This window comes from Hyperoodon ampullatus, assembly GCF_949752795.1.
Source record: "Hyperoodon ampullatus genome assembly, chromosome: 4".
Lineage (NCBI taxonomy): Eukaryota > Metazoa > Chordata > Mammalia > Artiodactyla > Ziphiidae > Hyperoodon > Hyperoodon ampullatus.
In genome coordinates, this window is record NC_136917.1 from 105880020 (window position 1) to 105894298 (window position 14279).

The 14279-nt window shown below is 40.7% G+C and overlaps 1 pseudogene across 1 annotated transcript; it reads left to right on the forward strand.

Annotated features, from left to right (window-relative positions):
• The first annotated feature begins 1879 nt into the window (after nt 1-1879).
• LOC307051280 (26S proteasome non-ATPase regulatory subunit 7-like) lies at nt 1880-2855 on the forward strand (annotated as a pseudogene). Its single transcript has one exon. The product of its transcript is annotated as a 26S proteasome non-ATPase regulatory subunit 7-like (transcript).
• Nucleotides 2856-14279: the final 11424 nt, after the last annotated feature.

A 14279-nucleotide genomic window follows, 5' to 3' on the forward strand; every position in this document is an offset into this window, starting at 1 on the left:
GGGCAAAAGGAGAGATTGATTTGTGATGAGTTGGGTTGGCCAAGAACTGCGTTCGGGTTTTTCTATAAGATGTTATGGAACGAACTTCTTGGCCAATCCAATAGTTGCAAGAAAGGCCTCAGCTGATTATGTGGGGAGCTCTGGAGCTGGGATGGTCATTCAGAGCTGTTCTAATTTGAGGCAGCAAGGCCAAGATTTTAACCAGATGCTAAATTAAGAGTATCTTTTTTTAAAATATATATATTATTTATCTATTTATTTATTTAGTTGCACTGGGTCTTAGTTGCAGCACATGGGCTCCTTAGTTGCGGCACATGGGCTCCTTAGTTGAAGCTTGTGGGCTTCTTAGTTGTGGCATGCGAACTCTTAGTTGTGGCATGCATTTGGGATCTAGTTCCCTGAGGAGGGATCGAACCCAGGCCCCCTGCTTTGGGAGCGCAGAGTCTTGTTCACTGCGCCACCAGGGAAGTATCTTTAAAGATGAAGTGATATTTCGGCAGGTGGCTTTCTTCTATCAAAGGCAATTTCCAGAAGAAAACTTAATTGCAAACAGTCAGTAGCCAACATCCTGGCTGATAAGGGTATAGATGTCATGGTCCTGGAGGGGGATCTTGGCAGCACACCACAGCATTCACTACAGATGTCATCAGAAGTGGTGCTTTAGCATTCTTGAAATTTTTCTCTGATTTGTGTCATTTTGTTTTAGTACTATTCTTAAAATTGAGTGTCCTCATTTGTAAAAATAAAGCTTCACCAAAAAAACCAAAGCACATAAGCTTTCCAATTTCTAATCATTTCTGTTTCTCTAATTTTTAAATTTAATTTTCTCAAGATTTGAGGTAATTAGAGAAATTTATTTGATTTTGGAGTGCTTTAAAAGAAGTCAGCAGAAAAGTCAGTGTCAGAAAACACTGGTTGCTTAGAGCCTACTATACTTCTTGTTTAAAATTAAAAATGCTCTGGTAGGCTGCCCAGATTCCTCCCAAGGGAGATGCCTCCCACCCCAAACCAGGACCAAGGCATATGTTGTCCCAGCTGTTGAGAGTTTTGGTTGCCATAGCTCAGAGATGAATTCTCTCTACCGGAATTGCCCTTGGCCAAAGGAAGCCACTTTGCCTATGGTTGTGCCCTATCCCCAATTCCATGGCACCCCTCATCCCATGATTGGGTCATGTGGGAGACAGAGGCTTAGTCCCCTTGCCTCAGTTCAGGATAACTTTGAAAGACCATTGCAGCTAGAGTTCACCATAGGAAAAGCTAAGGCCTCTGCTGCAGTTGCCTTTTACTTTAACACTTCCCTCTGTTCAATTCTTCTTTCCCCTTTCTCTTATTGTATTGTGCCTGAAAGCATTCCCCAATACATTTTCTGCAGGCAAATATCCATCTCAAATCTGTTTCCTGAAAACCCAACCTAAGAAAACATCCTTTTTGTAACTTGATTATGAGAGAAAGGGAAATAAATCCTCCAAATAATGATGATAAAACAGTAGATACATAATGTATTGTGTTCTAAAATTTAATCTTCTAAGATAGAAGGTATATTTCCTATTAAGCATGTCAACACGAAAATATATTTCAGTTGATTATTCTGACTAAATTTTTAGTGCCTGTTATCCAATTGTAATTAAATTTTTAGTGCCTGTTATCCAACTGTAATTTGTTACTTATAATCAGAAAATTTCAATTCTTTCTTCTTTTCTTCTTTACACATGGCTACGGATCTTTCACTAAAATGAGTTTTGTCAGAAGGTTGGGAAAAGGCATTGCAAAGATTTTGAAGGAAATATACCACTGCCATCCCTAAGAAACAAGACAGAAATAAAAAATAAAAATAGTGTTCTCAGAAACAAAACTAGAGTCACATTGGCAAAGAAATTTAATGTCTCTGAGCATCACTTGTCCTTTCGATGAAGATGACAAAGATGATTCTGTCTGGTTTTTAGACCACGATTATTTGGAAAACATGTATGGAATGTTTAAGAATGTCAATGCCAGAGAAGGAATAGTTGGGTGGTACCACACAGGCCCTAAACTACACAAGAATGACATCGCCATCGATGAACTCATGAAAAGATACTGCCCTAACTCAGTATTGGTCATCACTGATGTGAAACCAAAGGACTTGGGACTGCCCCCACAGAAGCATATATTTCAGTGGAAGAAGTTCATGGTGATGGAACTCCAACCTCAAAAACATTTGAGCACGTGACCAGTGAAATTGGAGCAGAGGAAGCTGAGGAAGCCGGAGTTGAACACTTGTTACAGGACATCAAAGACACTACAGTGGGCACTCTTTCCCAGCAGATCACAAACCAGGTCCATGGTTTGAAGGGACTCAACTCCAAGCTTCTGGATATCAGGAGCTACCTGGAGAAAGTGGCCACAGGCAAGCTGCCCATCAACCATCAGATCATCCACCAGATGCAGGACGTCTTCAGCCTGCTGCCAGATGTCAGCCTGCAGGAGTTTGTCAAGGCCTTTTACCTAAAGACCGATGACCAGATGGTGGTGGTGTATTTGGCCTCACTGATCCATTCCGTGTTTGCCTTGCACAACCTCATCAACAACAAGATCACCAACTGGGATGCAGAGAAGAAAGAAGGGCAGGGAAAAGAAGACAGCAAAAAGGATAGAAAAGATGACAAAGAGAAAGAGAGAGATAAGGAAAAGAGTGATGTAAAGGAAGAAGAGAAAAAGGAAAAAAATGTAGCTTTTTAATTTGTAAATTAAAATCTTATAAACTAAAAAAACCAGGGACTATGTTTACACCTTTAGCATAAACTTTGGTTTAATACTCATTCAGTCTAGACTCCACTTCAAAGCACTTTGAAACCACATTACAGACTTCTGTTGCAGGCAACTTGGCTAAGTAGATAGATGTTCATAGAACACTTCTTAGGGAAGGACATTTAAAGTACTGGATAAAACATAAAAAACATATTTTCAAATGCATGGCTAATTTATGAAGGAAAATATTTGGAGACCAAAATGAGAAAGCCTGTATCTAGAGATGTAAGCAAGCACAGTATTGGGCATGTGCTGGGTGGGGTTGGGTATGTTATCTGCATTGCCCAGTGGCCTACATGGGTTTGTTCAGGCTGCACATGTGTCAAAAAGGCAACAAACCTGCAGGCCTGCATCGGTAGTCAGACTACATCAGAGACCCTGCACAGAGTCTGTTCTGCTGGCAGAAGCCACTAGGGCAAGCTCTTCTCAGCTTGCTCAGGCATGACTCTGATGCAGTCCACTGTGCCTGCTGCCTGCAGAGGACGTGTATTCAGATCTCTGAATGTCACTAAGTGAGGAGCAGCTACCTTCCACCCTTCCCCCTAAGATCTCCCCTCATCATATGCAAAAATCAATTCCAGACAGCTGGAGCATTTCATTATGAAAGGCAGGACTTCAATACTTTTAGAAGTAAATAGGTCAACTCTGTATAGGAATGGATTCTTAATCAATACATCAAAATAATAAAACATGAAGAAACAGTGATAAATATCATATTAGTTTATCACAAGATCCCCCCCACCCCAAAACTGAGGAAATGTCACCTCACAAACTGGGAGAAAATATTTGCAACACATTATAACCAATAAAGGATAGTGTCCAGAACATGAAAACATCAAACCAATATGAAAAGACAATCTATTGGAGAAAAAGGGAAAAGACATTAACAGACATTTCACAGATGAGGAAAAATAAACAGCCAATAAACTTATGAAAATGTGTTCAACTTTATTAGTTAATCAGGGATATGCCAACTTAAACCATAATGAAATACATTTTACACCCATTATATTGGTAAAATTTAAAGGTATTGTAATATCAAGTTTTGGTGAAGATGTGATAAACTGCACAGTCACTTTAGAAAACACCTTGGCATAATCTAATGAAGTTGAGCTACTTCATACACTTCTACAACCTATCAATTTTGAATATATAATTTATAGTATTTTATAAGTTCTGGTGTGCTTGGATCTGTCTGATTTATATCACTTTTCCTGGGGTCATTTTTATTTATTTTTGTTGTTGTTGTTTATTTATTTTATTTTTATGTGGTACGTGGGCCTCTCACTGCTGCGGCCTCTCCCGCTGCGGAGCACAGGCTCTGGACGCGCAGGCCCAACGGCCACGGCCCACGGTCCCAGCCGCTCCACGGCACGCGGGATCCTCCCGGACCGGGGGCACGAACCCGCGTTCTCTGCATCGGCAGGCGGACCCTCAACCACTGCGCCACCAGGGAAGCCCCTGGGGTCATTTTTAATAACATCTCTTTGCTCTCCCCAAATTTTTTTAGTTTGATAAAATTTATGGTTATTCTATCATCATCCTTAAAAATATATGTAATGATATAAAAATACGTGATTTACTTAATGAATGCCTATAATTGGGGATTAGGTTTTGGCAATTTTATTCTTTATATCATCTTTTTTTCCTTTTAAAAGTGTGCAGGCACTACAAGACAATTAAATTCAACTTTAAGATTGGGTATACCATCGGTAGGTTACACATGGTCCTCCCGTGGGGTCTGCTTAAGTCAGGATGACAGTTAGAAACCCCTGATAACTGTAGTACCTGATCACTAACACAGGGGAGCAGCTGACCCAACTGTTCTATTTCTCACTCATCTCTTGGTGATCACATAAATCTTTTTCTGTTTTTCTCAACATCCTGAAACTATTTTTTTTCCTTGAGAGAGAAATTTTTTTCCAGATTTCCTTAGAAATATTTTCAGAGAATTACCCCTAAAGATCACTATCTCAACCTCTAAATCATTTAAAAACACACTTCAGAATCTCCTGAAATTTTTCTACCTACTTCCTTACAAAAGTAATCCCGTTTTTCATGAAACAGCATTCTTGAAACAAGTGAACAAAAAACTGTAGTAGTCTTGTTACTTCTTATTATGTCTTTACATATTTTTAGTGTTGCAATGTTGTTCCTATATTTTTCACTATGAATGCATGTTTTTCAACCATCACCTGTATAGATTCTGCACAAATATAACAGTTATATGAAGAAATGCATTCTGAGTTAGTAAATTGAGGATTGACAATAATTCTAAATAGTGTCACTTTATAGTATTTTAGGGTGATGGCAACCAACCTGTCTTAATAATTCATAATGTGTTCAGCTCATCTAAGTAAACCTCATTTTAGCGTGATGATATTTTACCTTTAGTAAACTCCTTCCATGGCTTTTTCCATCTTTCCATCCTCAAATACTTATTAAGCCTGCAATGTGCTAATAATAGAAAGATACAACATGTGCTAATGATATAAATGCAGTGTTTCTCAAAGTGCTTGATATGCTCTATTATACGTTATCTGTCTTTTAGAAATCACATAATTTTCTCATGTTCTAAGACATTTTAGAAAATAGAAATGGCGGCTTTGGCTATATGACAGCAGTAGAATTGTACAGCATATAAACTATGTCAGTATATATTATCCTAGCAGTCTTTTTTTTTTAAACATCTTTATGCAGTATAATTGCTTTACAATGGTGTGTTAGTTTCTGCTTTATAACAAAGTGAATCAGTTATACATATACATATGTCCCCATATCTCTTCCCTCTTGCATCTCCCTCCCTCCCATCCTCCCTATCCCACCCCTCTAGGTGGTCACAAAACACCAAGCTGATATCCCTGTGCTATGCAGCTGCTTCCCACTAGCTAGCTATTTTACGTTTGGTAGTGTATATATGTCCATGCCATGGTCACACTTTGTCCCAGCTTACCATTCCCCCTCCCTGTATCCTCAAGTCCATTCTCTAGTGGGTCTGCATCTTTATTCCCGTCTTGCCCCTGAGTTCTTCTGACCATTTTTTTTCTTTTTTCTTTTTTTAGATTCCATATATACGTGTTAGCATATGGTGTTTGTTTTTCTTTCTGACTTACTTCACTCTGTATGACAGTCTCTAAGTCCATCCACCTCACTACAAATAACTCAGTTTCGTTCATTTTATGGCTGAGTAATATTCCATTGTATATATGTGCCACATCTTCTTTATCCATTCATCTGTTGATGGACACTTAGGTTGCTTCCATGCCCTGGCTATTGTAAATAGAGCTGCAATGAACATTTCGGTACATGACTCTTTTTGAGTTATGGTTTTCTCAGGGTATATGCCCAGTAGTGGGATTACTGGGTGGTATGGTAGTTCCATTTTTAGTTTTTTAAGGAACCTCCATACTGTTCTCCATAGTGACTGTATCAATTTACATTCCCACCAACAGTGCAAGAGGGTTCCCTTTTCTCCACACCCTCTCCAGCATTTATTGTTTGTTGTTTTTTTTGATGATGGCCATTCTGACTGGTGTGAGGTGATCTCATTGTAGTTTTGATTTGCATTTCTCTAATGATTAATGATGTTGAGCATTCTTTCATGTGTTTGTTGGCAATCTGTATATCTTTGTAGAAATGTCTATTTAGGTCTTCTGCCCAGTTTTGGATTGGGTTGTTTGTTTTTTTAATGTTGAGCTGCATGAGCTGCTTGTAAATTTTGGAGGTTAATCCTTTGTCAGTTGCTTCATTTGCAAATATTTTCTCCCATTCTGAGGGTTGTCTTTTCGTCTTGTTTAATGTTTCCTTTGCTGTGCAAAAGCTTTGAAGTTTCATTAGGTCCCATTTGTTTATCTTTGTTTTTATTTCCATTTCTCTAGGAGGTGAGTCAAAAAGGATCTTGCTGTGATTTATGTCATAGAGTGTTCTGCCTATGTTTTCCTCTAAGAGTTTGATGGAGTCTGGCCTTACATTTAGGTCTTTAATCCATTTTGAGTTTATTTTTGTGTATGGTGTTAGGGAGTGTTCTAATTTCATTCTTTTACATGTAGCTGTCCAGTTTTCCCAGCACTACTTATTGAAGAGGCTGTCTTTTCTCCACTATATATTCTTGCCTCCTTTATCAAAGATAAGGTGACCATATGTGTGTGGGTTTATCTCTGGGCTTTCTATCCTGTTCCATTGATCTATATTTCTGTTTTTGTGCCAGTACTATACTGTCTTGATTACTGTAGCTTTGTAGTATAGTCTGAAGTCAGGGAGCCTGATTCCTCCAGCTCTGTTTTTCTTTCTCAAGATTGCTTTGGCTATTCGGGGTCTCTTGTGTTTCCATACAAATTGTGAAATATTTTGTTCAAGTTCTGTGAAAAATGCCAGTGGTAGTTTGATAGGGATTGCGTTGAATCTATAGATTGCTTTGGGTAGTAGAGTCACTTTCACAATGTTGATTCTTCCAATCCAAGAACATGGTATATCTCTCCATCTATTTGTATCATCTTTAATTTCTTTCATCAGTTTCTTATAATTTTCTGCATACAGGTCTTTTGTTTCCTTAGGTAGGTTTATTCCTAAATTGTATTCTTTTTGTTGCAGTGGTAAATGGGAGTGTTTTTTTAAATTTCACTTTCAGATTTTTCATCATTAGTGTATAGGAATGCAAGAGATTTCTGTGCATCAATTTTGTATCCTGCTACTTTACCAAATTCATTGATTAACTCTAGTAGTTTTCTGGTAGCATCTTTAGGATTCTCTATGTATAGTATCATGTCATCTGTAAACAGTGACAGCTTTACTTCTTCTTTTCCAATTTGGATTCCTTTTATTTCTTTTCCATCTCTGATTGCTGTGGCTAAAACTTCCAAACCTGTGTTGAATAATAGTGGTGAGAGTGGGCAACCTTGTCTTGTTCCTGATCTTAGTGGAAATGGTTTCAGTTCTTCACCATTGAGGACGATGTTGGCTGTGGGTTTGTCATATATGGCCTTTATTATGTTGAGGAAAGTTCCCTCTATGCCTACTTTCTGCAGGGTTTTTATCATAAATGGGTGTTGAATTTTGTCAAAAGCTTTCTCTGCATCTACTGAGGTGATTATATGGTTTTTCTCCTTCAATTTGTTTATATGGTGTATCACATTGATTGATTTGCATATATTGAAGAATCCTTGCATTCCTGGAATAAACCCCCCTTGATCATAGTGTATGATCCTTTTAATGTGCTGTTGGATTCTGTTTGCTAGTATTTTGTTGAGGTTTTTTTTTTTTTTTGCGGTACACAGGCCTCTCACTGTTGTGGCCTCTCCCATTGCGGAGCACAGGCTCCAGACGCGCAGGCTCAGTGGCCATGGCTCACAGGCCTAGCCACTCCACGGCATGTGGGATCTTCCTGGACCAGGGCATGAACCCGTGTCCCCTGCATCAGCAGGCGGACTCTCAACCACTGTGCCACCAGGGAAGCCCTGTTGAGCATTTTTACATCTATGTTCATCAGTGATATTGGCCTGTAGTTTTCTTTCTTTGTGACATCTTTGTTTTTGTCATCAGAGTGATGGTGGCCTCGTAGAATGAGTTTGGGAGTGTTCCTCCCTCTGCTATATTTTGGAAGAGTTTGAGAAGGATAGGTGTTAGGTATTCTTTAAATGTTTGACAGAATTCGCCTGTGAAGCCATCTCGTCCTGGGCTTTTGTTTGTTGGAAGATTCTTTTTTTTTTTGGTGGTACGCAGGCCTCTCACTGTTGTGGCCTTTCCCGTTGTGGAGCACAGGCTCCAGACACGCAGGCTCAGTGGCCATGGCTCCCGGGCCCAGCCACTCTGCGGCATGTGGGAACTTCCCGGACCGGGGCACGAACCCGTGTCCCCTGCATCAGCAGGTGGACTCTCAACCACTGCGCCACCAGGGAAGCCCTGTTGGAAGATTTTTAATCACAGTTTCAATTTCAGTGCTTGTGATTGGTCTGTTCATATTTTCTATTCCTTCCTGGTTCAATCTCAGAGCGCTGTGCATTTCTAAGAATTTGTCCATTTCTTCCTGGTTGTCCATTTTATTGGTATATAGTTGCTTGTAGTAATCTCTCATGATCCTTTGTATTTCTGCAGTGTCAGTTGTTACTTTTCCTTTTTCATTTCTAATTCTATTGATTTGAGTCTTCTCCTTTTTTTTCTTGATAAGTGTGGCTAATGGTTTATTAATTTTGTTTATCTTCTCAAATGACCAGCTTTTAGTTTTATTGATCTTTGCTATTGTTTCTTTCATTTATTTTTCATTTATTTTTGATATGATCTTTATAATTTCTTTCCTTCTGCTAACTTTGGGGTTTTTTTTTTGTTTTTTCTCTAATTGCTTTAGGTATAAGGTTAGGTTTTTTATTTGAGATGTTTCTTATTTCTTAAGGTAGGCTTTTATAGCTATAAACTTCCCTCTTAGTACTGTTTTTGCTGCATCCCATAGGTTTTGGGTCATTGTGTTTTCATTGTCATTTGTATCTAGGTATTTTTTGATTTCCTCTTTGATTTCTTCAGTGATCTCTTGGTTGTTAAGTAGTGTGTTGTTTAGCCTCCATGTGTTTGTATTTCTTACAGATTTTTTCCTGTAATTGATATCTAGTCTCATAGTGTTGTGGTTGGAAAACATACTTGATATGATTTCAATTTTGTTAAATTTACCAAGGCTTGATTTGTGACCCAAGATGTGATGTATCCTGGAGAATGTTCCATGAGCACTTGAGAAGAATGTGTATTCTATTGTTTTTGGATGGAATGTCCTATAAATATCAATTAAGTCCATTTGTTTAATGTATCATTTAAAGCTTGTGTTTCCTTATTTATTTTCATTTCGGATGATCTGTCCATTGGTAAAAGTGGGGTGTTAAAGTCCCCTACTATGATTATGTTACTGTCGATTTCCCTTTTTATTGCTGTTAGTATTTGCCTTATGTATTGAGGTGCTTCTATGTTGGGTGCATAAATATTTACAATTATTATATCTTCTTCTTGGATTGTTCTGTTGATCATTATGTAGTATCCTTCTTTGTCTCTTGTAATAGTCTTTGTCTTAAAGTCTATTTTGTCTGATATGAGAATTGCTACTCCAGCTTTCTTTTGATTTCCATTTGCATGGAATATCTTTTTCCATCCCCTCACTTTCAGTCCATATGTGTCCCTAGGTCTTAAGTGGGTCTCTTGTAGACAGCATATATATGGGTCTTGTTTTTGTATCCATTCAGCCAGTCTATGTCTTTTTTTTTTTTTTTTTTTTTGCGGTACGTGGGCCTCTCACTGTTGTGGCCTCTCCCCTTGCGGAGCACAGCCTCCGGCTGTGCAGGCTCAGCGGCCATGGCTCATGGGCCTAGCCACTCTGCGGCATGTGGCATCTTCCCAGACCGGGGCATGACCAGTGTCCCCTGCATCAGCAGGTGGACTCTCAACCACTGCGCCACCAGGGGAGCCCCAGTCTATGTCTTTTGGTTGGAGCATTTAATCCATTTACATTTAAGGTAATTATTGATATGTATGTTCCTATTACCTTTTTCTTAACTGTTTTGGGTTTATTATTGTAGGTCTTTTCCTTCTCTTGTGTTTCCTGCCTAGAGAAGTTCTTTTAGCATTTGTTGTAAACCTGGTTTGTTGGTGCTGAATTCTCTTAGCTTTTGCTTGTCTGTAAAGCTTTTAATTTCTCCATCAAATGTGAATGAGATCCTTGCTGGGTAGAGTAACTTGGCTGTAGGTTTTTCTCTTTCGTCACTTTAAATATGTCCCGCCGCTCCATTCTGGCTTGCAGAGTTTCTGCTGAAAGATGAGCTCTTAACCTTTTGGGGATTCCCTTATGTATTACTTGTTGTTTTTCCCTTGCTGCTTTTAATATTTGTTCTTTGTATTTAATTTTTGATAGTTTGATTAATATGTGTCTTGGCATGTTTCTCCTTGGATTTATCCTATAAGGGACTCTCTGTGGTTCCTGGACTTGATTAACTCTTTCCTTTCCCATATTAGGGAAGTTTTCAACTATAATCTCTTCAAATATTTTCTCAGTCCCTTTCTTTTTCTCTTCTTCTTCTGGGACCCCTATAATTTGAATGTTGGTATGTTTAATGTTGTCCCAGAGGTCTCTGAGACTGTCCTCAATTCTTTTCATTCTTTTTTCTTTATTCTGCTCTGCAGTAGTTATTTCCACGATTTTATCTTCCAGGTCACTTATCCGTTCTTCTACCTCAGTTATTTCTGCTATTGATCCCTTGTAGAGAATTTTTAATTTCATTTATTGTGTTGTTCATCTCTGTTTGTTTGCTCTTTAGTTCTTCTAGGTCCTTGTTAAACATTTCTTGTATTTTCTCCATTCTATTTCCAAGACTTTGGATCATGTTTAGTATCATTATTCTGAGTTCTTTTTCAGGTAGACTGCCTATTTACTCTTCATTAGTTAGGTCTGGTGGGTTTTTGCCTTGCTCCTTCATCTGCTGTGTGTTTCTCTGTCTTCTCATTTTGCTTACCTTACTGTGTTTGGGGTCTCCTTTTCATAGGCTGCAGGTTCGTATTTCCTGTAGTTTCTGGTGTCTGTCCCCAGTGGCTAAGGTTGGTTCAGTGGGTTGTGTAGGCTTCCTGGTGGAGGGGACTAGTGCCTGTGTTCTGGTGGATGAGGCTGGATCTTGTCTTTCTGGTGGGCAGGTCCACGTCTGGTGGTGTGTTTTGGGGTGTCTGTGGCCTTTTTATGATTTTAGGCAGCCTCTGTGCTAATGGATGGGGTTGTCTTCCTGTCATGCTAGTTGTTCAGCATAGGGTGTCCTGCACTGTAGCTTGCTGGTCGTTGAGTGGAGCTGGGTCTTGGCATTGAAATGGAGATCTCTGGGAGATTTTCGCCATTTGATATTACATGGAGCTGGGAGGTCTCTTGTCGACCAGTGTCCTGAACTTGCCTCTCCCACCTCAGTGGCACAGCCCTGACTCCTGACTGGATCACCAAGAGCCTGTCCTTCACATGGCTCCCAATAAAAGGGAGAGAAGAAAGAAAGAAAGGAAGGAAGAAAGAAAGAAAGAAAGAAAAAGAAGGAAAGAAAGAAAAGAAAAAGAAGGAAAGAAAGAAGATAAAATAAAATAAAGTAAAATAAAATAAAGTTATTAAAATGAAAAGTGAAAAATAATTAAGAAAAAGAAAAATTTTAAAGTAATAATAATAAAAAATGGACAGACAGAACCCTAGGACAAATGGTAAAAGCGAAGCTATTCAGACAAAATCACACACAGAAGCATACACATACACACTCACAAAAAGAGAAAAAGGGAAAAAAATATATACATCGTTGCTCCCAAAATCCACCTCCTCAATTTGGGATGATTTGTTGTCTATTCAGGTATTCCACAGATGCAGGGTACATCAAGTTGATTGTGGAGATTTAATCCACTTCTCCTGAGGCTGCTGGGAGAGATTTCCCTTTCTCTTCTTTGTTCGCACAGCTCCCGGGGTTCAGCTTTGGATTTGGCCCCACCTCTGCATGTAGGTTTCTTCAGAACATATGTACTTCGCTCAGACAGGACGGGGTTAAAGGAGCCGCTGATTCGGGAACTCTGGCTCACTCAGGGCAGGGGAGGGAGGGGCACGGAGGCGGCGCGAGCCTGCAGCGGCAGAGGCCAGCGTGACGTTGCACCAGCCTGAGGCGCCATGTGTTCTCCAGAGCAAGTTGTCCCTGGATCATGGGACCCTGGCAGTGATGGGCTGCACAGGCTCCCCAGAAGGGAGGTGTGGAGAGTGACCTGTGCTCGCACACAGGCTTCTTGGTGGCGGCAGCAGCAGCCTTAGCGTCTCATGCCCGTCTCTGGGGTCCACACTGTTGGCCGTGGCTCGCACCCGTCTCTGGAGCTCCTTTAAGCAGTGCTCTTAATCCCCTCTCCTCGTGCACCAGGAAACAGAGAGGGAAGAAAAAGTTTCTTGCCTCTTCGGCAGCTCCAGACCTATTTCCGGACTCCCTCCCGTCTAGCTGTGGTGCACTAGCCCCTTCGGGCTGTGTCATGCCGCCAACCCCAGTCCTCTCCCTGGGACCCGAAGCCCGAGCCTCAGCTCCCAGCCCCCGCCCGTCCTGCCGGGTGAGCAGACAAGCCTCTCGGACTGGTGAGTCCTGGTCGGCACGGATCCTCTGTGTGGGAATCTCTCCGCTTTGTCCTCCGCACCTGCGTTGCTATGCTCTCCTCCGCGGCCCCGAAGCTCCCCCCTCCGCCACCCACAGTCTCCGCCCGCGAAGGGGCTTCCTAGTGTGTGGAAACCTTTCCTCTTTCACTGCTCCCTCCCACTGGTACAGGTCCCGTCCCTATTTTTTTTTTTTAGAAGATGTTGGGGGTAGGAGTTTATTAATTAATTAATTTATTTTTGCTGTGTTGGGTCTTCGTTTCTGTGCGAGGGCTTTCTCTAGTTGTGGCAAGCGGGGACCACTCTTCATCGCGGTGCGCGGGCCTCTCACTATCGTGGCCTCTATTGTTGCGGAGCACAGGCTCCAGACGTGCAGGCTCAGTAGTTGTGGCTCACGGGCCTAGTTGCTCCGTGGCATGTGGGATCCTCCCACACAAGGGCTCGAACCTGTGTCCAGTTCATTAGCAGGCAGATTCTCAACCACTGCGCCACCAGGGAAGCCCCATCCCTATTCTTTGTCTCTGTTTTTCTTTTTTCTTTTGCCCTACCCAGCTATGTGGGGGAGTTTCTTGCATTTTGGGAAGTCTGTGGTCTTCTGCTAGGGTTCAGTAGGTGTTCTGTAGGAATTATTCCACATGTAGATGTATTTCTGATGTATTTGTGGGGAGGAAGGTGATCTCCGCGTCTTACTCTTCCACCATGTTGAAACTCCTCCCACATCCTAGCAGTTTTTAAAGCTCTTTCTAAGAGTGTTAGAACTCTTATATCTCTATACCCTTTAATATTATGGTATGAAGATCAACTGAACTAAATCCAACTGACCAAATTGCATAGTTACATACAATTCTACCTTGAAATATAGAAATTCCATTTGTGTAAAAATATATTTAAATAAAATATATTTATTTTATATAAAACCCTGCAGCTTAAAAAGATTCGTAACCCAATGGCAGAGCCATGCCCAAGGAGGGTCAGAATTGTTCAGTTCAGGAGGTCTTGGAGGCTTTTGTTTTTGTTTGTTGGTTTGTTTTTGTTTTCAATTCCCATTTATTTTTGGCTCCTTGGAGAGTTATCTGAAAAACAGAGAGGGAAATGTTAACTGGACATGTAGGAGGAGTGGGCACGAGAAGGAAATATAGGGTTACCCAGAATGGCAGAAATCTAGGTTCCCCAGAGTGGAAAGAGAGAGGAGACATTCAACAAACAACAAATATTTGTTGAGCACCTATCATATACCAGGCAGTGTTCTAGAAACACCACCCCCCACCACCAAAAAGAAAAAACAAGATAGAGGCAGAAAACACAAATTCTGAGGGTGAAGAAAGGGGCGGTTGAGGAAGAAGGCTGAGGGGACTGAGAAGCCTGCGGTCATGGGGACTCGGCC